We start from the raw sequence: 24,802 nt of genomic DNA, 5'->3' as shown, positions 1-24,802 counted from the left end.
CTGTTCATCCGCTGGACTCCACTGCCCAGAGAGTCAAGAAAAGTAAGTCACAAAATGGTAAGTAAGAGAAGAAAATAATTATAATACAACAGTGTCATGATCTGATCTTTATAAACTATGTGTGCCTTTATGAGATGGGGGAAAAAAAACTATACAAATACGCCCCAAAATGTTAAACACGTTCTCTCTGAATGATGGAATTTTGGGTGATTTTTGCCTTCTATTCTGTATCTCTCAGCATTCTGTGAATTTCTTTAAAGTATTACAAAAACACTGGAGAAAACAGTTATTTCTACTTGGGAAAATAAAAGGTCATAAGCAGCCTCGGTCAGTATTTGGGAAGGGAGGAGAGACAGGCGAGCAGCCACTAAGTCAACTTACTGGTCCGGGTGAGACAGAGCCCTCTGCCGACGTGCTCTGGCGTCATGCGTAGGCTTACAAGCTTCTGCCTTTCAATCCGTCTGCTTTAAGGCAGGCCTGTCCTGGAAATAACGGAAGACAAAACACAACATGGCTCTTGCCCTCTGTGCTTAAGGAGCTTAGACAATGCTGGAGGAGAGTAAATAGGTAAATAAACAACTGCAAACCCAAGGCAGAATAGCAATACAAGAGGAGATACTGAGGAGGTGCTGCAGTTCAGAGGAAGCAAAGGGTCCCCTGGAACGGGGAAGCAGGGACACCGCCTGACCAGGTGTATCAGAGCTGAGCCCTAAGAGTTGGGTCAGATACGAACAAGCAAAGGAGAACTGTTGAGAGTAAGGCTGCTCTCCAAGTAGAGGAAAGAATTCGTGTAATATGTGGGGACTAAAACGTCTATAGTAGGTAGAGAGCAGAAAATGGATGGACTCGCCCAAGATGTAGCCATATGACCTAGACTTCTTGATCTTACCTTTTTTTTTTTTTTTTGGCTGTACCTTGTGACTTGTGGGATCTTAGTTCCCCAACCAGGGATTCCTCAATAGTGGAAGCTCAGAGTCCTAACCACTGGACTGCCAGGGAAGTCCCTGGACATATTTAAGTAGATTCTTTCTTCTCAGAATATGAAGAACTTGTACTGTCCACACCTTGGTGAGCTGGGAGTTACCCAGGTGAGAGACGTCTCCATAGAAGCAAAATGGATTGCATGTGGCCATACAGAGAATCTGCTGAAACATCAGACCACACCCCAGGTGTCCTGAACTATTCAGTCACAAGGAACAGTCAGAGAAATTCAGCTTTCAGTTCAGTCGTTTAATCATGTCCGACTCTTTGTGATCCCATGGTCTGCAGCACGCCAGGCTTCCCTGTCCACCACCAACTCCTGGAGCTTGCTCAAACTCATGTTCATTGAGTCGGTGATGCCATCCAACCATCCCATCCTCTGTCGTCCCCTTCTGCTCCCGCCTTCAATCTTTCCCAGCATCAAAGTCTTTTCAAATGAGTCAATTATTCGAATCAGGTGGCCAAAGTATTGGAGTTTCAGCTTTAACACCAGTCCTTCCAATGACGATTAAGGACTGATTTCCTTTAGGATGGACTGGGTAGGATCTCCTTGCAGTCAAGGTATTCTCAAGAGTCTTCTCCAACACCACAGTCCAAAAGCATCAAATTTTCAGCTTTCTTTATAGTCCAACCCTCACATCCATACATCACTACTGAAAAAACCATAGCTTTGACTATGCCAAAGCCTTTGACTGTGTGGGTCACAACAAGCTGTGGAAAATTGTTAAAGAGATAGGAATACCAGACCACCTTACCTGCCTCCTAAGAAATCTGTGTGGAGGTCAAGAAGCAAGTTAGAACCAGACATGGAACAACAGACTGGTTCCAAATCAGAAAAGGAGTACGTCAAGGCTGTATATTGTCACCCTGTTTATTTAACTTATATGCAGAGTACATCATGAGAAATACTGGGCTGGATAAAGCACAAGCTGGAATCAAGATTGCTGGTAGAAATATCAATAACCTCAGATATGCAGATGATACCACCCCTATGGCAGAAAGTGAGGAGAAACTGAAGAGCCTCTTGATGAAGGTGAAAGAGGACAGTGAAAAAGTTGGCTTAAAACTCAACATTCAGAAAACTAAGATCATGGTATCTGGTCCCATCACTTCATGGCAAATAGATGGGGAAACAGTGACAAACTTCATTTTGGGGCGGGGGGGGGGCTCCAAAATCACTGCAGATGGTGACTGCAGCCATGAAATTAAAAGATGCTTGCTCCTTGGAAATAAAGTTAAGACCAACCTAGACACCTAGACAGCTTATTAGAGAAGGCAATGGCACCCCACTCCAGTACTCTTGCCTGGAAAATCCCACGGATGGAGGAGCTGGTGGGCTGCAGTCCATGGGATCGCTGGGAGTCGGGCACGACTGAGAGACTTCACTTTCACTTTTCACTTTCATGCACTGGAGAGGGAAATGGCAACCCACTCCAGTGTTCTTGCCTGGAGAATCCCAGGGACAGGGGAGCCTGGTGGGCTGCCGTCTATGGGGTAGCACAGAGTCGGACACGACTGAAGTGACTTAGCAGCAATAGCAGACTGCTTACTAAAAAGCAGAGACTTTACTTCGCCAACAAAGGTCCGTCTAGTCAAAGCTGTGGTCAGAGAAATTAAAACAAAAAACCCTTTGGCATTAACACTGTTCTAGAATATCTGAAAAATTAGAAGCTACCACTGAGTAGAACAGTGCACCAGGAACTGCAGTGATCCAAAATGGTTAGATCGTCTTTAATGAATTAACATAGAAGAACTTATGTTGCTAAGTTATAAATTGGTTTTAATATTCTGGTAACTGTATTTCCATACAGTTGGATTCTTTTATAGTCTATGGCTTTTTTTTTTTTTTTTTTGCATTTAAAAATGCTATTTTGAAAAGTGGTCCATAGACCTCCCAGGACTGCCAGAGGATTCCATAGCACAAAAAAGTTAAGAATGTAAAATTGTCAATCACGTCATGTTACTCCGGTAGTAACTTCCATCTTACTCAGAGTAAAAGTTCCCTTCCCTGGCCTGACTCATCTGATTTCATCTCCTGCTCCTCTCACTCCCTTTCACTGCCATCTGGCATCAGTTCAGTTCAGTCGCTCAGTCGTGTCTGACTCTTTGCCACCCCATGAATCACAGCACGCCAGGCCTCCCTGTCCATCACCAATTCCCAGAGTTCACTCAGACTCAACGTCCATTGAGTCCGTGATACCATCCAGCCATCTCATCCTCGGTCGTCCCCTTCTCCTCCTGCCCCCAATCCCTCCCAGCATCAGAGTCTTTCCCAATGAGTCAACTCTTCACATGAGGTGGCCAAAGTACTGGAGCTTCAGCTTTAGCATCATTCCTGCCAAAGAAATCCCAGGGTTGATCTCCTTCAGAATGGACTGGTTAGATTTCCTTGCAGTCCAAGGGACTCTCAAGAGTCTTCTCCAACACCACAGTTCAAAAGCATCAATTCTTCGGTGCTCAGCCTTCTTCACAGTCCAACTCTCACATCCATACATGACCACAGAAAAAACAATAGCCTTGACTAGACGGACCTTAGTTGGCAAAGTAATGTCTCTGCTTTTGAATATACTATCTAGGTTTCTTCCAAGGAGTAAGCGTCTTTTAATTTCATGGCTGCAGTCACCATCTGCAGTGATTTTGGAGCCCAAAAAAATAAAGTCTGACACTGTTTCTACTGTTTCCCCATCTATTTGCCATGAAGTGATGGGACCGGATGCCATGATCTTCGTTTCCTAAATGTTGAGCTTTAAGCCAACTTTTTCACTCTCCTCTTTCACTTTCATCAAGAGGCTTTTTAGCTCCTCCTCACTTTCTGCCATAAGGGTGGTGTCATCTGCATATCTGAGGTTATTGATATTTCTCCCGGCAATTTGGATTCCAGCTTGTGTTTCTTCCAGTCCAGCATTTCTCATGATGTACTCTGCATAGAAGTTAAATAAGCAGGGTGACAATATACAGCCTTGACGTACTCCTTTTCCTATTTGGAACCAGTCTGTTGTTCCATGTCCAGTTCTAACTGTTGCTTCCTGACCTGAATACAGATTTCTCAAGAGGCAGGTTAGGTGGTCTGGTGTTCCCATCTCTTTCAGAATTTTCCACAGTTTATTGTGATCCACACAGTCCAAGGCTTTGGCATAGTATGCCATCTGGCATATTGGTCTCTTTGGTTGCATGCTCAGTTGCTCAGCTGTGTCCAGCTCTGCAACCCATGGACTGTAGCCCGCCAGGCTCCTCTGTGAGTGGAATTTTCCAGGCAAGGATACTGAAGTGAGTTGACATCTCCTTCTCCAGGGGATCTTCCCAATGCAAGTACTGGTCTCTGTAACAGTCCTTAATCCTGCCAAGTGAGGCACATTCCTGCCTCAGGGCCTTTGCACTGGTTGATCTTTGTGCCTCGAATGCTCTGCGTCCCGGTGATTGAATCCCACATCCTTCTTCCTCACATCCTTCAGGTCTTTACTCAAATAACAGCTTCCAAATGATGCTTTCCTTGTTTACCCTATCTAAAATATCCCTCGATGAAACTCCTAGACCCCTTCATTACTGTATTTTTTCTCCTTAGCATTTGTTAACCTGTAAAATACATAGAGATATATGCTTTGTTTCTCTATCTTATTTATAGTTTGTTTCCCCACTTGGATATGAGCCCCACAAAGGCAGAAATTTTTATCTTATACTTCACTGTATCCCCAGCACCTTGAACCTCACATGACACATATGAGGTTCTCAAAATTTGCATACTGAATTGATTGATGCATCAATTAGTTGGTTGACATTTATCATATATCTTGGCTACTGGCTGCTTCCACACCATGTCGAATTTAAAAGTCTCTGTTGCCCACTGGGAGGAAAGAAAAATCTCACAAAATATGCTTTTGAAACTGTGGTCACCACAGATGAAAAGGAGCTTACTTATCAGCCACTGCAGATAGGAGATACATTTTTTTTCCTTAATAAAAAGAGTTTTACATCAAAGACAAAATAGATAAGTTCTAACACACACAAGTTATGAATCAAGTTATAGCATAACAAATACAAAAAAGTAAATAGAAAAATTGGCATATGGCATACAACCAATAAAAGCACACTAACTCAGAATGCAGTAGAAGTGATGCTGGTTGATATGATCATCACACAGATTTCACCTGGCAAATGATTTAAAAAAGGAAATGGACAGCTTACAAAGGCATGAGTAAATACATGTAAGAAATCATTACATGGATACTGCTTGACTTAACCTGCTGCTTTTAAAATGCAGAATTACCTGTTTGAAGGCTTTGCTGCTTATCTATTAAAATAGCAAAGCTGCCTCTAATATCGATAAAATCTGAAGCTCACAGCGCTATCTTCATAGACATATAAAGCACCTCACTCCATGCTACACACCAGGAGCGTGTGGTTTTAATAAGAACAACCTTCCTCTTGTAGGATAATCTGCCAACCAGGCAACATAAGACTGGACTTCTTGTAGTTATAAAAGGTAAGTCAAGGACAAATAAAAGAAGTTCTATTTTATATCACATACATCCCTATACAGACATGCTCAAGTCACTCACATATTAAAAAATAACACAAAATAGGGACTTCCCTGGTGGTCCAGTGGGTAAGACTCCACACTCCCAAAGCAGGGGGCCCAGGTTCAATCCCTGGTCAGGGAACTATTTTCCCCCGTGTCATAACTAAGACCAGGAACAGTCAAATAAATAAAAAAATACAAGAAATCTTCCAAATTCCTCCTTACAACACAGCTTTTCGAAAACAGTTTTTACACTCATCCTTCCTTCTTCTCCTACAATACTTGCCCTAATGCTGCACTGAGTGTTTTGCTAAAGGCACCTCCAAACAACCAAAGCCGAAGTTCGCGTCACATCTCTGGGTGACTTGCTTGTTGAAGGCATTTGTCACTGCCCACCTCCCAGCCCTTGCAGTTCACTGATGCCACTTCTCCGGCTACTTATTCTTGGTTTCCTATGAGACTCTGCTTCCTCTCCCCGAACCTTAAATCTGAGTTCACAAAATAAAATACCTGCAGGGACTGAGTAAGATGAGGAGGTCACCTGGCCGCTGTGACACCTTGAGAGCACCAGTCCTGCCAGAAAAGGATCACTGCCCCTCACCTGTGAGCACCAGGGGGCCAGATGACCCCGCACTGTCAAGGATATGCATTAATCGTATTTTTATGGGAACTTTCCCAACTTTTTCAATGTCATCAATTTCATGGTTAATGTGTTAATACTGTCAGCCAAATCAACAGATCTGTAGCCTGGATACAGCCTATGGACCTCAAATTTGTGTCATTTCCCCCATCCCGTGGGTTTCTCATCTCGCTGTTCTTCTCCCTGAAAATTTCACTCGACTCAAGAGCCCAGGTGTGAAACTCCAGCCCAGAGCCCCCTCCTATCTTGTGGATTCACGGAACTGCCTACTGGATGTATCCATTCGAATATCCTAATGGGATCTTGAAATAAAATACGTGTACACTTTCCCCTCATCCTCTGTTTCCAAGCATCTCTCAGGTCCCTTTCCTTCCCCTCTCTCTCCTGCCTCTGCTTCAATTCAGACACACAGTGTTTCCCATGGTTTACTCAATAGACTTCTGACTGCCCTCCCCACCCAGGCCTGTCTACGTTCTCTACCCTCAGATTCCTTCTTCCATCCAAGCTAAAGCTGCCTTCTAAAAGGCACAGCCTTGTATAACACAGGGAACTCAAACTGGTGCTCTGTGACAACCTAGAGGGGGTGGGGTATGGGAGGGAGTGGGTCCAAGAGGGAGCGGACACATGTACACTATGGCTGATTCACGCTGTCGTATAGCAGAAACCAACACAACATCGTGAAGCTATTATCCTCCAATTTAAGGGGTTTTTTTTAAAGGAAAAAAGATAAATAAATAAAATGCACAACCTTAACATGCTCTGATGGCTCCTTGGCCTTCAGGATAAACTCTGGATCCACACTGCTTGAGTCTGAATCTGCCCAAAACTTAATCTAAGACCAAGGCCATGCGGGCTCAGTCATGTCCAACTCTTTCGTGACCCCATGGGCTGCAGCCCACCAGGCACCTCTGTCCATGGGATTTTTCAGGCCAGAATACTGGAGTGGGCTGCCATTTCCTCCTCCAGGGGATCTTCCCCACCCAGGGATAGAACCCACATCTCCTGCATTGACAGGTGTATTCTTTCCCATTACACCACCTAAGAAGAGCACTATGTAAATACTTATTATTCTATTTTATCATTAAGCATTGCCAGAGCCCTGAGTGTCATCTGAGTAAGACCTGGAATTCTAAGTACACAGAGACTGACCCATCTCTTTGATGCTACCTTTACCCCCACCCCAGCCCCCCAGGTAGACACACCTGCACCAGGTTCACCCACAGCAACAATGAGAGGCCAGCAAAATTCACCGGCAGAGCTTTAGTGTCCTGTGTCTCTTTCAGTGCACCCCTCACTCGCTTCCAGCCAACACCCTTCTTGCGTTTGCCCTGTTCCCCTTTCAAAACCAGTAGGAAGTGCGGTGAGGTTAGTCTTCGTGCTCAGGTATGAAGTGACGCCTCTGGACACTTCTCACAACACCAAGGGCTCTTTGGATACAAACAACAGCAACTGGGCTGGCTCACTGACAAATCCAATCTTTGAAGGCTCTTTGAAGCTCTGTGGGCCAAAGGGAAGCCTGAAGATGCACACGTGGCCACAGACAGGAGCCAGGGCACTTCTGAAGGACACGGAGACAGAAACAACTGACAGAAGCAGCAGTCTGGTCAGGGAGAGCAAGGAACACGCCGGGAGGCTCCTCCACCCTGCCGTCCCTTCACTGACAGACGCCTGACAGGCTGGGCGAACCGTCTGTCCGTCCCACGGCTGGACTGGGGCAGAAGGCATCTCAGGGGCATCCTTAACAACCACCATCCCACCAAGACAACAACCAGACGGGAAGGAATAATTACCCAAAGGAAATGAGAGGGCTGCAGGAAGAAGAAACCTACGTGTGGCTGAAAAGTCCATTCAACTTTCCCACAGAGTTCTCTACTCTCGACCTTAGAACTATAACCATAAATATGAGTATGAATAACATACGGGCTTCCCTGGTGTCTCAGTGGTAAAGAAGCCACCTGCCAATGCAGGAGACTCGGGTTCAATCCCTGGGGCAGGAAGAGCCCCTGGAGGAGGAAATGACAACCCCCTCCAGTATTCTTGCCTGGGAAATCCCATGGACAGAGGAGCCTGGTGGGCCACAGTCCACGGAGTCACAAAGAGTGGGACAGGACTGAGCAACTGAACAACAACATGAATACTGCAGAAGTCTAAGGAATTTCAGGTCTCAGGGAACAGGTCAAATTACCTCTGTAGGTGTCTGAGGTCCCTAACGCCCCAAACCCCATTCATAGTCAAGTCAGTGACAGCATCTCACCCCTACTTCTCACGAACACCCCTTCCCTCTCCACAAGCAGCCAGAGACTTTTCTAAACTACATGTCAGAATGTGTCTACACTTTCCATAAACCTACAGTAGCTCCCCAGTGTGTTCAGGACAGAGTTCAAACTTCTTTCCACAGATGTCAAAGCCAGAACATCCCCACCTGTATCTCTGACCACTGATCCACCATCTACTTCCAACCCCTCTTCCTGGGCTGCGACATATTCCTTCCCATCCCCAGCCATAGCGTACACTCTCTTTCCCAAATCTCACTGAAGCTGTCCCCTTGGTTCCCTCCTTTTTCAGTTAATTCCTGTTTGGTCTTCAAGAAACGAGCTCCAGTGTCATCTCTTCCAGGACACTCTCGTTGGAGGCACTGCACACATGTTCACGTGCCCACACATCCATGCACATCTCTAGTTACACAGGCATGATAGTCGGTGCTTACAGATCTGTACTTCTCAGTAATATCACCGACACACAGTGACAGCAGCACCCAATACACAACAGGCAAGTGGGAGATGCCTGGTGGGATCCTGACTAAATGAATATTCCACCCAACGGTAAAAAAACAACAAACAAGGATTTTCCTGCTCAAGAGTGGAGAAGCCTGCTCAGAGGATGCCTTTACACCATCCAGTCTTCCCTGGAGGCTCCAGGATGTGGGATAAGAATGTTTGACCAAGTTATCATTTCTACCTAGTCTGTGGCCCTGATACATCAAGGTCTTTCCAAAGGATTGTAGAAAAGCATCTATTGCTGCTAGAAGTCACAGATTTTGCTAAATCATAAATCCTCAACATATTTACAACAAAACTCTGAGACAGCCAAATGTCTGTTGCTGTAGTAAGTTGTCACAGAGACTATTTATTTCATGGAGTGAAAAAAGAAGTTTCACTTAACATTTTAAATATGATGGTTTATGTAACATCTAATCCATTATTTGGAAGGGAGAAAAAATGTTTTTATGCTTCACAAATATCCACATCCAGCTCCTGGAAACCAAGCTGGGAGGACTTTTTTTTTTTAACGCTTTGCCAAGAACTATCCACTATGACTCACTCCTAACTTTATCAATATAAAAAAATTATAAAATAATGAGATCCCCAGGGGATGCGAGTCAGAATCACGTGACTGAGTGGGCGATGCAGCTGGCTCCCACTGCCCAACATCATGAGAAAGAATCTAATGGCATATCCCGAGCCCACAAAAAAGACAAAATTCAAAATTCAAAGTATAGTTTCTATTAAATGTGTATTGCTTTCACACCATCATAAAGTTGAAAAACAGTAAGTCAAAATATCATGTCAGGACCATTTGTAGATATAACCAAAAATGCACGGTCCTCAAATTCTAAAATACTACTATCTTGCTCTTCATAGAAAAAATTTGCCAACCCTTGAGTAAATAGTTAACACTCAAATAACAAAAATGCCAATAACATAGAGATCCCCATACTTGATTATAAACTCTTCCTTTTGATCCTATATGTGCATGCTAAGTCGCTTCAGTCATGTCCAACTCTGTGTGACCCTATGGACAATAGCCTGCCAGACTCATCTGTCCATGGGATTTGCCAGGCAAGAATACTATAAGTGAGTGAATGAAGTCGCTCAGTCGTGTCCGACTCTTTGCAAGCCCATAGACTGTAGCCTACCAGACGATTTTCCAGGCAATAGTACTGGAGTGGATTGCCATTTCCTTCTCCAGGGGATCTTCCCAACCCAGGGCATGAACCTGGGTCTCCCACATTGTAGACAGATGCTTTACGGTCTGAGCCACCAGGGAACTCCAAACACACCGTTGGCAGTGGTGGGATACCATAGCGGGTTGCCATTCCTACTCCAGGGGATTGTCCTGCCGCACTGATCAAACCTGCGTCTCTTACATCTCCTGCATTGGCACGTGGGTTCTTTACCACTAGCACCACCCGGGGAGCCCCAGTTTGGAATTCTCCAGGCAAGAATCCTGGAGTGGGTTGCCATTCCCTTCTCCAAGGGATCTTCCCAACCCAGGGATTGAAACTGGGTCTCCTACATTTCAAGCAGATTCTTTACTGTCTGAGTCACCAGGGAAGCCCTATAATCATATATACCTGTCGCAAATTCAAACTGTAGACTAGCATTGAAATTAAAAATTCCTAAAATGCCCTAGAATTTCTTTTGTCAGATATGGGTAGAACAAATATTGTTTCCAATCCTGTGGTTGTTTTCATCAATTGTTATTGTTGCTGTTTCATTAAAAAGGGAGTTAAAAAAGAGTTTTCAAGTTGACTATTAAAATTAATTTGCACACCTCTCCTTTCTCCAGTCTACATCCTAAGGGTGCTCACTTCTCTCTGAGTTTCAAAGTTCTCCATACAAGGAAGAACAAGGTGGGGGTAGAACAGGAAGGAAGAAAAGGAGAGACCCCAAGCCCTCTGGCAAGCACAGCAGTGACATGGACAGAGCCCCAGAGATGGCTTTTGGCACCATCTCTGGACCAGTGCAGACTTTCTTCCTGACCTTCTAAGCAGAAGTCCTCACTCCACAATAAATAGGAGTGCACGCTTGAAAACAACAAATGATATGATACTTCTCTTTTTCAGGAGCCACCTAGTTTTTTCACTTGAAATCATAGATAAACAATACAGGGAACTGTGAAGGTCCAAAATCAGATAGTATGACATGAAAAGAGACAAAAACATATAACATAACCAAAAGTTTATTTGGCTGTGGATTTATTCCATAGCAGTAGTTCTCAAGTGATTCCCTGATGGCTCAGTGGTAAAGAATCCACCTGCCAATGTAGGAAATGTGAGTTCGATCCCTAGGTCAGGAAGATCCTTGGAGGAGGAAATGGCAACACACTCCATTTTTCTTGCCTGGGAAATCCCATGGACAGAGGAGCCTGGCAGGCAATACAGTCCATGGGGTTGCAAAGAGTCGGACATGACTGAGCATGCACGCAAGCCAGCCAAGTAGTTCTCAAAGTGTCGTCAGGGACCTCTGGAGTTCCTAAGATTCTTTAAAGGGTTCATGAGGTCAAACCTATTTTCATAATAAACTAAGATGTTATTTTCCTGTTTCCTTCTCATTCTCTCACAAGTGTCCTATGGAATTTTCCAGAGGATACAGGATGTTTGAGAACATAACAGACTTAGTAGAGAAGCAAAGCTAAGCATTCCATTGTGTTCTATTAACCTAGACAAATAAATTTGTAAAAGTGTAAAACAATGTCACTTATAATCTTTTTGTTTAAAAAAGATAGTTATTTTCCATAAAAATATACCATTTGTGTTAACATGGTATGAGATTATTATCGTTAGTTTAAATGAATTAATGATTAATTTGAAATGTATCTATTTTCATTTCTAATATAAACATTACCTGGTAACTCAGTTGGTAAAGAATCTGCCTGCAATGCAGGAGACCCTGGTTCAACTCCCAGGTTGGGAAAAAGCCCCTGGAAAAGGGATAGGCTACCCACTTCAGTATTCTTGGGCTTCCCTGGTGGCTCAGGTTGGAAAGAATCTGCCTGCAATGTGGGAGACCTGGGTTCGATCCCTGGGTTGGGAAGCTGCCCTGGAGAAGGGAATAGCTACCTACCCCAGTATTCTAGCCTGAAGAATTCCATGGACTATATAGTCCATGGGGTTGCAAAGAGTTCGACACGACTCAGTGACTTTCACATTAACAAAAGCTTAGAACAAAACCTCTTAAGCATATACAGGTCCTGAGACTAAAACATTTGAAAATGCAATTTCACAGCAATATAATCTCAATTTCTTTTTTTTCTGATTTTTTTTATTGTAGTAAAATATACATGACCTAAAATTTACCCTCTCAACCATTCTGAAGTATACAGCTCAACAGTATTAAAAGCACTCATAATAACATGCAAACACCATCTGAAACTCCAGAACTCTTTTCATGCTTAAAACTGGAACTCTCTACCCAATACGGTACTTTTTGTGGATCTGTCTACTTCGTCCAATCAGCTAATCAGTCCACACTAATGGGACCCTTCCTCCTCTAGGGTGTGTAGGGTGTGTAGCTATGTAGATGAGTGTGTGGGGCAGGACCCTGTACCAAGGAGAGACAACTCCATCCCCTCCTATCTACACCACACAGTCCCAGATGTCCACTGCTCAAAACCACCTCCAGTTCCACTCCTCATGATTTAACTTTGCCTTCATGGGGCATTCTGAAACTTTACCCCAACATCTAATAGCATTTCAGTTCAGTTCAGTTCAGTTCAGTTCAGTTCTGTCACTCAGTCGTGTCCAACTCTTTGTGACCCCATGGACTGCAGCACTCCAGGCCTCTCTGTCTATCACCAACTCCCAAAGTTTACTCAAACTCATGTCCATTGAGTTGGTGATGCCATCCAACCATCTCATCCTCTGTTGTCCCCTTCTCCTCCCACTTTCAATCTTTCCCAGCATCAAGGTCTTTTCAAATGAGTCAGTTCTTTGCATCAGGTGGCCAAAGTATTGGAGCTTCAGCTTCAGCATCAGTCCTTCCAATGAATATTCAGGACCGGTTTCCTTTAGGATGGACTGGTTGGATCTCCTTGCAGTCCAAGGGACTCTCAAGAGTCTTTTCCAACACCACAGTTCAAAAGCATCAATTCTTTGGCACTCAGCTTTCTTTATAGTCCAACTCTCACATCCATATGTGACTACTGGAAAAACCATAGCTTTGACTAGACGGACCTTTGTTGACAAAGTAATGTCTCTGCTTTTTAATAAGCTGTCTAGGTTGGTCATAGCTTTTCTTCCAAGAAGCAAGCATCTTTTAATTTCATGGCTGCAGTCACCATCTGCAGAGATTTTGGAGATCAAAAAAAAACAAATAAATAAATATTAAGTCTGTCACTGTTTCCACTGTTTCCCCATCTATGTGTCATGAAGTGATGGGACCAGATGCCATGATCTTAGTTTTTTGAATGCTGAGTTTTAAGTCAACTTTTTCACTCTCCTCCTCTTTCACTTTCATCAAGAGACTCTACGGGCTTCCCGGGTGGCTCAGCTGTAAAAAGATCTGCCTGCAATGCAGGAGCCTTAAGAGATCTGGGTTCTTTCCCTGAGTCAGGAAGATCCCCTGGAGCTGGGCATGGCAACCCACTCCAGTATTCTTGCCTGGAGAATCCCATAGAGGAGCCTAGTGGGCTACAGTCCATGGGATCACAAGAGTCAGACATGACTGAAGCAACTGAGCACAAGACGCTCTTTAGTTCTTTAGTTATTCTTCATTTTGTTGCCATAAGGGTAGTGTTATCTGCATGTCTGAGATTATTGATATTACACCTGGCAATCTTGATTCCAGCTTCCACAGAGTCTGAGACAGAACTGACTTTTTTGTTTGTTTGTTTGGGTGTCTCCTGAGGAGGTACAGGTCAGCAGTGGACTGCTGTAGGGGTAGGGGCTCTGGGTGCAGCAGACCTGGGTATGGCATAAGCCCTCTTGGAGGAAGTCGCCATTAACCACCATAGAGCCACCAGAGCTTACACAGGACTGGGGAAACAGACTCTTGGAGGGCACAAATAGAACCTTGGGGGCACCAGGACCCAGGAGAAAGGAGCAATGACCCCACAAGAGACTGACCCAGACTTGCCCGTGAGTGTCCAGGAGTGTCAGGCAGAGGCGTGGGTCGGCCGTGGCCTGCTGCAGGGCTGGGGGCACAGAGTGCAGCAGTGCATGCAGGGGACCTTTTGAAGGAGGTCGCCATTATCTTCCTTACCTCCACCATAGTTTGACCTCAGGTCACATAACAGGGAGGGAACACAGCCCTGCCCTGCAACAGAAATAGCATGTAAGTGGGGATTATTTCCAAGTTCAGAGAAGGCAATGGCACCCCACTCCATTACTCTTGCCCGGAAAATCCATGGATGGAGAAGCCTGGTAGGCTGCAGTCCACGGGGTCGCTAAGAGTCGGACACGATTAAGTGACTTCAATTTCACTTTTCTCTTTCATGCATTGGAGAAGGAAATGGCAGCCCACTCCACAGTGTTCTTGCCTGGAGAATCCCAAGAACGGCGGAGGCTGGTGGGCTGCTATCTATGGGGTCGCACAGAGTCGGACACGACTGAAGCGACTTAGCAGAAGCAGTACTTCCAAGTTGCTGATACTAACTTACAAATGAAGGGTTTGCTGGTGTGCTCTTATCTGCTGATGTGGGTGAGAGAAGCAACTGGTAAAAAAGCAACTAAAAGCTAACTCAGGAGCTGCGAGGGTCCCGTTACATAACTGGACATCCTACTGGATACTCTCTACTTCAAAGCCCCGAATAAAAGGCATGAGATGAGAAGGCAAAGTGTGCTGCAGCTTCCACATTTTAAGCCTGGAGGAGCTGGTAGAAGAGAATTCAGGGCTCATGACCAAAAAGAGGCACCACGCTGACATTTGATTTCTAATTAGATCCAGAAGCTTGGGGAAACGGCTTAAAGGTAAAGCTCTCAGGCACCATATGAACTTTCATGAGATTCCTATTTTTGCATATCCGGAGCGCCTACACCATAGGATGTGTGATTTAGGGAGGTGATGAGAAGGTATGAGGATACTGATACCTTTTTATACTTCCTCAAAGACAGAAAGATAGATAAACACTGTTACATGATGACACTTTGTATTTACACATTTAGGGAGGAGGAGACAAGCTTCACCAAGAAGGTTCAACCCTGAAAGAGCCAAGGGGCTAAACCTTAGCCAGGCAAGAGCTAATCCCCAAGAGGAGGAGGGTGGGCAGAGTCCACATGAGGTGGTGCTGTGTAGTCCTCAGGTGTGTCTTACTCTCTGCGACCCCACGAACTGTTACCCACCAGGCTCCTGTGTCCATGGAATTCTCCAGGCGAGAATACTGGAATGGGTTGCCATTTCCTTCTCCAGGGGATCTTCCCGACCCAGGGATCGACCCCGCATCTCTTGCATTGGCAGGTGGATTCTCATGACACCCCCTCATGAAGGTACCACACTTGGAAAACTGGGATCTTAGGAACCCACTATCAGGAAGGTATGATTTATTGACCTCAAAGACCAAAATGCGGAAATACCCTTGCCAGAATCCAGGCATCTCTTTGCAATCCAAATATGCAAACTATAGTCTTTAACCCTGGAGTTCTCCCATCTCTTTAGCCAATAAATTTGTCACCTTAAGTAAACCGTTAAGTGTTAACTGTTGGTCACTCAGTTGTGTCCGACTCTTTGTGACCGCATGGACTGTAGTCCGCCAGGCTCCTCTGTCCATCAAAGAATACTGGAGCGGGTAGCCCCTCCCTTCTCCAGGGGATCTTCCCAACCCAGGAAACGAACTGGGGTCTCCTGCATTGCAGGCAGATTCTTTACCATCTGAGCCACTAGGGAAGCCCAAGTACATGATTTTAGGTTCACCTTGGCAGGCTGATCAGAACTTAGGAAAGCCAAACAAGATGACAGAAGAATGAAAGCAAACAAAAAAAAAAAGCAAACATGTTCAAGCCCAAAATGTTAGTCTGCTGGCATTCTTTTATCTGAACACACTAATGATTTGTCAGGATAAAAGTCAGCACTACTGAAAGCAGCCTTCAAGAGGCAGATGCCTCTTCACTGATCTTTGGAGTAATTTTCAATTCCATTGTCCTGTTTATGCTGTCATTTCCCTTCAACGATTGATTGGTCACTGGGTAGTCCATCATTTCTTCAAGACTCCATCAGGCTCCCTGTGATGTTCCTTGTTGATCTACAGGCCAGCATATTCTGCTACACGTGGGTTCCCAGATGATAGACCATATGTCACTCTCTTGCATCTTTTTACGGGATCCCCGTGGGTACAAAGGAAGAGTCCCATGTGATGAGGAAGACCCGGTAAAGAAGGATTCCACTGAGATGCAGAAAGCTGGCTTCTAGCCATGCCTGACGCTCCCCATCAGGCCTCGCCCCCATACATCTTGGGAGAGGCTCCGCATCTCCCCGGCAGCACGCTGATCACGGATGTCTTTTCCATTTAAGTCAGTTTGAAAGCAGCTTGCTGGTGATCATCAAAGACCAAATGCTTAGAATCTCACCACAAATGTTCCCACATACCCACTCATAGTTCTCCTAATTCAATTTATAAAAATGATCCAAATTAACACATCTAAATGACTCTATGGAAGAAGAATATTTGTAGAAAGATCATCTATTTTTTTAATCATAAAATTGCCAGGTTGTGGGGAGAAAAGCAGGGAAGGACAAGTAACACACTCAAACTTAGCGACTGGAGACAAAGCCAGAGGAATGTCTAATCTTCTAGAAGTGCTAGAATTGTATAACTCCCCATTCAGAGATGGGTGCGTGTTGGTTTACCGAGGGGCTGGCTTCAGCTCCCTAACCTTGGCCACAGTCGCCTTCCACACAGACAGACATAGACGCCAAGCCTCCCCTGCCCTCACCCCTGTGTTTGTTCCCTTTGATAACTGGCCTACACCTGTAGGATCTCCACTTCCTCACTCCCTATTCATTCTCACTCAGTCCCAGCTGGCTTGAGGTCTCACCTCTCCAACATGCCTCTAACTAGCCTCCCAATGGCCATGCCAGAACCTCTCCAGTCTCTTTGTTTCTACTCTCATTTTCACAGCCTTCACGGGTGATATTCTAGAAACATAAACTGGCTCCTGACACTGCCCTGCCACAAATCCATGAACTCCTCCCCAGAGCCCTGGTGATAAGCTCTTAAGATCCTGAACTTGGCCCTAAGTGCACAGCGTGACCTGGCCCCTGCCTTCCTCTCTGAACTCCTCCCAGAACCTTGGCCGATTCTCCTAGAGTTCCTCCAACTGTCCAGGTTCATTCCTGTCTTAGAATCTTCACACCCTCCGCAGCCTGGAAATCTCTCTCTCTCTGCCTTTTCAATGTAATAAACTCCTCTTCACCTCTCAGAAAGAAAAGTCTCTTCCTCAGTACGGTCTTCCCAGCTCCCCCACCTAAACGAGCACCCACAACCCCATCCCTGCTACTCTCCCAGATGCAATTCTTTGGAACTCTTGCCACTCCTTAAGTGTTTGCATTTATTTGTTTAACATCTGTCTTCTCACCAGCCCCAGCCTAGTACATAACCCAGGGTAGATACTCAAATACTTGTTGAACAAATGCTTGTGCAAATGTGTATACGTAAAGAGGATATATACACGACCACAGAAGCTAATCGTTAAGTCAACGTGGGTGAGCATCTGCTGGGTGCTCAGCTGGCTCAGGTGATCTGCTCAGGACATCAGCAGGATGCTTCATTTGTTGGGAACTTCAGCAAGCACACTGAAGCCAGCTGCTATCAGCACTAACTGCTTATCTATAATGCTGTCACTTCAGTCGTTTCCAACTCTGGGATCCCATGGACTGTAGCCCGCCAGGCTGCTCTGTCCATGGGATTCTCCAGGCAAGAACACTGAAGTGAATTGCTTATCTATAGTGTTACTGGCTAAAAGGAGGTCTTGGGTCATTATCATCCAACATGGGTGCAATTAAAGACAATTTTATAAGGTATCTACTCCAAACAAACTATGGTGCAGGAAGGAACTTTGCTCAATATTATGTAACAACCTAAACAGGAAAATAAATTTTAAAAAAGAATAGATACATATCTATGTATAACTGAATCACTTTACTGTACCCCTGAAACTAACACAACATTGTTACTCAACTATACAACAATTAAAAAGCTTAATAATTATATTTAATTTTTAAATAAAAGGCTGCTTTCTTTCTCTGCCTCTTACACAATTCTGGCCAATAGGATGTAAGCAGAAATGTGCTGGAAAAACTTTTGAAAAAAATAACAAACAACAAGCAAGGCTCTGCAGGATCCCAAAGAAAGCAAAACCCCCTTGTCTGCAAACAAAAAAATACTACAAACTAATCTAGGAACTACTTAGAGCTTAGCAAGAAGAGTTACCTTTTATAGCCCATAGTTGCAAAGGCTCATCTTAAGAAATGATAAAGGAAAATAAGGATGGACTTTCTCTAAATCAGCTTCTACATTTGACTGCACACTCCAAATATTGTTGTTGTGTTCATCACAATTGTGATTTCTCTCCAAGTTTCATCAACCAGGTCACTGAAGGCAAAATAAAACAACAGTAAAAGGTACTTTCTTCTTCTCCCCTGTCTCAACTAAGCATTCTAGCTAGCCAAGAGTAACAGCCAAAATCCAGCTTCAGGATGAAATTCAAACTCCACCACTTCCAGGGACCCTCCCCATCTACTGCCCTCCTTGTGAGACACAAAAATGATGGACCTGGAGTCAGAAGACTCCTGTGTGTGTTGCTAGCTCAGGCATGTCCAATTCTTTGCAGCCTCATGGGCTGTAGCCTGCCAGGCTCCTCTGTCCATAAGATTTTCCGGGCAAGAATACTGGACTGGGATGCCATTTCCTAGAAATGGCCAAATCCAAGTCTCACTCACTTTGCCTTATTTTTTTCATCTGCAACTTGAACTTCCTAACCTTCCCTCAGCCTATCACTTATTGCACTCGATTACTGTGAGAACTGAAATGAGATAACCTTGTGAGGTTTCTGCAAACTATAATAGGCTAGACAGAGATGACAAAGTCAGTGTGATTTTTATCAGGACTCATATTTAGCATCTTGGTGGTTCTGTCTTATGCATGCTAATCTTGAGTCTCCAAGTCTGCTATAAGTTCAAGCTGGCAGAATATATCTTAGATTCTGCCTGTCCTTAGTGCCTGCAGTACTAGACACAAAGTGGTGGTGGTTGTTGTTGTTTAGTCACTAAGTCATGTACTTAGTGATTCTTTGTAAACCAATGGACTGTAGCTCGCCATGCTTCTCCATCCTCCACTATCTCACAGAGATAGTTTGATCAAATTCACATCCATTGAGTCGGTGATGCCATCTCACCATCTCATCCTCTGCTGCTTGCTTCTCCTTTTGCCTTCAACCTTTTCCAGCATCAGGTAATCACACAATAATGTTTTGTGAGTTGGTTACTGGCTGGCTTTTTTAACGGATTTGACAGAAAGTGCACTGTCCTGTGATTTTCCTGGATTTCTCACTGATAATAAACAATCTTTCTGGAAATAGCCATAATGTTTACCTACCCCATGACCTTTATGGTCTGTTTCCCTTTTTCCCAACCAGCTGGGCAGAGTTCCACTGGAGAGAGGATAACATTGGCCAATGAAAAAAGAATATTTTTCTAGCATAGTTTTCAAGTTTCTTTTCAAGGGGAGATGGGGAGAATGGGGATGGGGAGATGGGAAGTTTCAAGGGGAGAAGCAACCAAAAAGTTGCTTTGTAACAGCAAGCCACCTCTCAAGGTCACCATCCAACAAGCTCAGCCTGAGTCCTACTAAGCGCAGGGCAGAGGGCGACACAAAAAGGAATCAAGCAGTGGCTCCAGCTCCACAGCCAGACTGCAAGGGACAGAATTCTAGCTTCCCATCATCCTCATTATGTGACTTTGCACAGGATGCTCAGTTGTCTTTTTTTCTCATCTACAATAGGGTGATTCATGGGGGCAGAGATCAGAGCTATGTAGCGATAAGCCAAGGGATGCCTGGAGCCACCCAAAGCTGGACTAGGCCAGGAACAGATTTCCCTTGCCTGTGGGCAAACTTGATTTGGGTCTGCTAGTCTCTAGAACGGAGAAGACAATGGCACCCCACTCCAGTACCCTTGCCTGGAAAATCCCATGGACAGAGGAGCCTGGTAGGCTGCAGTCCATAAGGTCGCTAAGAGTCGGACACGACTGAGTGACTTCACTTTCACTTTTCACTTTCGTGCATTAGAGAAGGAAATGGCAACCCACTCCAGTGTTCTTGCCTGGAGAATCCCAGGGACAGGGGGAGCCTGGTAGCAGGCCGTCTATGGGGTCACACAGAGTTGGACACGACTGAAGTGACTTAGCAGCAGCAGCAGCAGCCTCCAGAACTGTAGAAGAATATTTTTTTTCTGTTGTTTTAAGCCAATAAAATAAAAAATGGAGTGTTAAAACAGCCTATCTCCTAAGGTTGTCATCAGGATGAAATGAGTTAGTTAATGCATCAAGAGCTTTCAACCTGGTGCCTCATTCAGGGTAACAACAATGTCCAGCAGCAAGATCCTCACAGCTAAATGAGAAGCAAAGTAAGTCTAGGAGCCATGAACAGGTAGAAATCAGGCTGGAACCCAGGTCCCCAGTCTTAGTAGGTTTTTCACACAAGTGGTACTTGGGCAGATCTACATTCTTGATAATTGATCAGTAGGGACTGTAAGCACACCCACCCTTCCCTCTGTCTCCAACCCCCCTGGGTAGCTGTCCTTGCCTGCTAGTGAGACCTTGGGTCCAGCCCCATCCTGCGGTCTCCCATTAGCTCAGAGCACCCTGCAGGGGCTCCATGTATTGCTGGCTCCCACAGATACACTGTGACCAAGAAAGGAAGCATCACTTCCCAATGGGAGTGTTTTGAGGATTAAATGAGATAATGCCTGGAAAAGTGCCAAGCAGAGTAGCTGGCATATGGTATCCAGCCAAAAATGCTATTGTTTATATAGATAGATATTGTGATAAAAAGTGAATGTCGCTCAGTTGTGTCCAATTCTTTGTGACCCCATGCAGTCCAGGGAATTCTCCAGGCCAGAATACTGGAGTGGGTAGCCTTTCCCTTTTCCAGGGGATCGCCTCAACCCAGGGATCAAACCCAGGTCTCCCACACTGCAGGATAAAGAAGAGGACTTCTCTGGCAATCCAGTGGTTAAGACTCCACACTTCCACTGCAGCGGGCCTGGGTTCCATCCCTTGTCTGAAGAACTGGAGAATGAAGATCCTGCATGCCTCGAGGCATGGCAAAAAAAAAAAAAAAAGAGGAGGAGGAAAACCCTTGTGATGCCTGCTCTCTTGGAGCTGACACACATCCCAGCCCCAAATGCCAGACACAGGGCAAATGGAGAACTCTGGTAGAACAGGGAGGCAGTCTCTGAAGGATGAAATTCACTGGACACAGAAGAAGTGGCTGAAGTGCCCACTCTTCTCTCCCTTTCTTTAAAGTAATACAGAAGAAGAAAAAAACTTAGCCGGTGCTTTGCTGGCAAGCTCAAGTGTCAGAGCATTGGCTTTTTAATATTTTAATATTTCTGAACAGAACAAAGATTGCTTCCAACCTCCCCATTTGCTCTCACATACTTGACCAGGAAAACCTTAGCTTTGCTGCATTCATTAAGAGCTTTTCTTGTTCAGGCTGATTTTCCAGGTAATGATGGCTCAGACACAAGACAGAGGCAAAACAGATTCTGCAAGTCTCCTTAAAATATTCACAGCAAGCTCTGGATTCCGAGTTTCTGAGCACTTCATGATCATCTTTTCCCTACCCCAATACTGATCATTCCTAGTTCTGAAATGACTAATTTAATATTAGAACAGGAGAAGAAAGGAATCTGGTGAGAAATGAAAAAAAAAAAACAAAACCTGGGAGCAGAAACTTCACCTTACTGCATATGACCAAGGCCTGGCCCAACCCCTGTGGTCTAGTTGTAAACACATACTGAGTGAATGAATGTCCTTAAGCAGTTCACCACCCGGGGAAAGAGTGAGACCTACCTAGTACAGCAAGTTCAACCACAGAATCAGTGCCACCCTCTCTCAGCCTGAGACATGTGCAGAGGGAAGGACTAGGGCATCTGCCTTTAGCAAGAGGGCAGGTGCTCAGCAAAGGCTTGCATTCTGTTTACCTGGGCAGGTATTTGCAAGTAGTCAGAAAGGGGAGCAAAAGGAGGTAACTTACCCAGTTCTAAGCGAATGCTTATGCAAATCCCTTAAGCAAATACATGAAAAGGGATGGGAAGGTTTCTGATCTGGTTTTTCTCACCTGCCCTACTCTGGGGGCCTGTGAGATGAAAGACAAAAATCAAGTCAGAGGGCGATGAGAAACACCCCCTCCACACCCCAGCCTCAAACCAGGTCTTCCAGGGTGATTCTGGCGCGTAGAGAGGTGTTTCTCTGTTGCCCTCCATCCCTGTTCTGGGTTGCCAGGGTTAGGCTACCGTCTCAGGGTCCCCAGCCAAGACGATCAGACACCAATGGCGCAAAGGGTGCTCCTTTCCCACAAGAGACCACAAGAGGCAGAGCAGGAGAAGCGCGCGGGGCAGGGAAGGGGGGGGGGGGGCGGTGCGTGGGGAGAGGGGGGTGCGTGGGAGGGCGGGGGAGGTTGTTCAAAATGATCCCTGCAATGCGAAAGGCGCCCAGCCTGGCTCGCCGCGGCCCCTGCCAGCAGGTCTGGCTCGCTCGCCAGCCGATTCACCTAGAGAAGTCGGGCAGCCAACCAGCCGAGCGCGGGAAATGGAAGTTTGCGACCCCGAAGTACCCACTCCCATCACGAGCACTAATCCAGACGCACGGTCGGCGGGCGACCTGACACGGGCCGAGCCCTGCCAGCCCCAATCGGCTCCTAGCCCGAGCGTGCCGGCAGTCCCCGGGCGCAGCGCGGCACGGGAGCCAGCTCCCTGCGCCCCGGGTGCGCTCATCCCAGCAACTGTCGCGGGGCGCCCTGCACTGCTGCGGGGCAAAGGGGAGGGAAGAGTGACAGGGAAGAAGGCGGAGCAGGCGGCCAGGGAAGCACTTAACAGCCGTGCGGAAAGCGCCTCCTCCTCTTCTCTAGGAAGAGAAGGAACGGCTTCCAGGCTAAGGAAACGCCCCAGGGCTGCCCCTCCGCGAAGTGCCTCCTCGCTTCTCCCGCCTCCGTCCGTCCCCCACCCGGCGCCCAAGAATGGATTCTAGACACCCTCCCTGCGGCTTTCCGAGGGACCCAGACACGGTCTCGGCTGCCGGCGGCTCGCGCAACAGGCGGATCCTTAGGGCTCCAGCGACGACGGGCTCTGGGGACCGGAGGATGGAGCGCGCCGGAGAGAGGCGCGCCCGGCAGGACTCCAAGTGGCCTGCAGGTGTAGGTCTGCGGGGGTTGTGCACTCGTGACCTGGGCCATGGCGGGGCTGGGCAGCAGATGATGGGGAAAGTTGCGGGGTCGCACGGAGAAGTCTCCGGAGTGCGCGGGGAGGAGGGGACACGAGCATGTACCTGCAGGCGTCCCGGCTCCTTTGGCTGGTTCCGCTCCGCGGCCGCCCGCCCGCGCTGCAGATATCAGGCGTCCCCGCGCGGCCCCGCGCCCGCCGCACCGGCGGCGAGGAGAGCCCGGTGGCCCGCGTCGGTCGGTCTGTCCGTCCAGTCCGGCAGGAGCGCGGCGCCCGGGAGCCGCCAGCGGGGCGGGGCGGGGCGGGGCCCCCCGCTCGGCCGCCACCCCATTGGTCGCAGCTCCGTCCGCCGCCTGGCTTCAGGCTCACAGTCGGCTCTCCGGGCCGAGGGCGCGGCGCGGTGCCGCGGGCGATCGCTGGCTGCGGAACTCAGGCTGCGCGACGAGCGGACTGTTGGATGGACCGAGAGGCGGCCCCGCGGGGCGCGCGCCCCCGCCCGGACCCAAGTGCAGAGTCACCCCCGGGGCGGCGCGCCGGGTCCAGGCGGGAGCAGCAGGAGCGCGCCCCGCGCCTCCCACCTGCGCGCCCTCCGGGGATGAGTGCACCTTGACCCTGCGGGAGACCGGTGACCTCCTCTGCGGCCCCAGCGGCCCCAGCAACGCCTCTCCGCCAGCCAGCAAAGCTCTGCGAATTTGCTAGAATTTTCTTCCCAAGGACTGCGGCCCCCAACTTGTTTTAAAACAAGTGCGAAGGAAGTAGCCCCAGGTCCTGCCTGTTTGCCACCAGCCCCGCTGCCTGAAGACTCGTGCAGTGTCTTCAAGATTGTTTTACACGCTCCGTTTCTCCACTTACCATGTCAGAAGAGCTGGCGGACATGTGCACTGAGCGGAAGGAAGACGAGTCAGCCCCCCTTCTCTAAGGATGGACGAAGGGTTTGGAGGGAGATACCTCAGAACAAACCCAGAACCCCGGCGAGGGCGGCGTGTGGTCCAGAAGGCCTCGCCGGCCCCTCCGCACTGAGCTAGGACGCTCAGCCAACCGCCCGGAGGCGAAATGGGACGCTCGGGGACCCACCTCCGCGCTCCCCCTCCCGCCCCCAAACTGCAGATTTGTAAGTTGTGCAGACTTGCAATAATTCTCCGGAGCCAGCTGCTCCGAGCTGTAGGCGCCCAGTGTTCCTCGGATTCCCGCCCCATATCTCGCAGTCTGCCAACCGCCCGCAACCCAGCACCCTCTCTCCCATCACTTGTCCCAGACCAGCACCTAGCAAGACCACACACACATAGTTAAGTTCCAGGCCCTGAGCCAGGCCCTTGGGAGGGGATGAGGGCAAATGGGTGTGAAGAAAGAGTGAAAGACACTTTCTCTGACCTCACCAAAGTACCCCCATGGTGTCTTTGGGGTTTTTCTCGTCATTTATGGTCGATCAAAGCCTACAGAGGAAGTCAGATAAGGGAACAGTACTTACAAAGTCTGGTAGGCTTCTAGAAGGAGGTCAGACCTGAACCTTACA

At 47.0% G+C, this 24,802-nt stretch overlaps 1 protein-coding gene across 3 annotated transcripts in view; it reads right to left on the bottom strand.

Annotated features, from left to right (window-relative positions):
- The window catches only part of KCNS3 (potassium voltage-gated channel modifier subfamily S member 3), a 47,160-nt gene extending 23,419 nt beyond the window's left edge, over positions 1 to 23,741 (bottom strand). Inside the window, exons 1-2 of one of the 3 annotated variants that reach the window (XM_069580246.1) lie at positions 23,396 to 23,662; positions 382 to 482 (exon numbers count right to left, since the gene is read on the bottom strand). The gene's annotated coding sequence lies outside the window, so the exon portion shown is untranslated. Of the gene's footprint in view, positions 1 to 381; positions 483 to 23,395 lie in introns of all 3 variants that reach the window. The other 2 variants (XM_069580247.1, XM_069580248.1) reach the window with 2 other exon arrangements.
- Positions 23,742 to 24,802: the final 1,061 nt, after the last annotated feature.

Source organism: Ovis canadensis, chromosome 3 (genome assembly GCF_042477335.2).
Source record: "Ovis canadensis isolate MfBH-ARS-UI-01 breed Bighorn chromosome 3, ARS-UI_OviCan_v2, whole genome shotgun sequence".
NCBI classification, from domain to species: Eukaryota; Metazoa; Chordata; class Mammalia; order Artiodactyla; family Bovidae; genus Ovis; species Ovis canadensis.
This window is presented reverse-complemented; position numbering and strand designations above follow the sequence as displayed.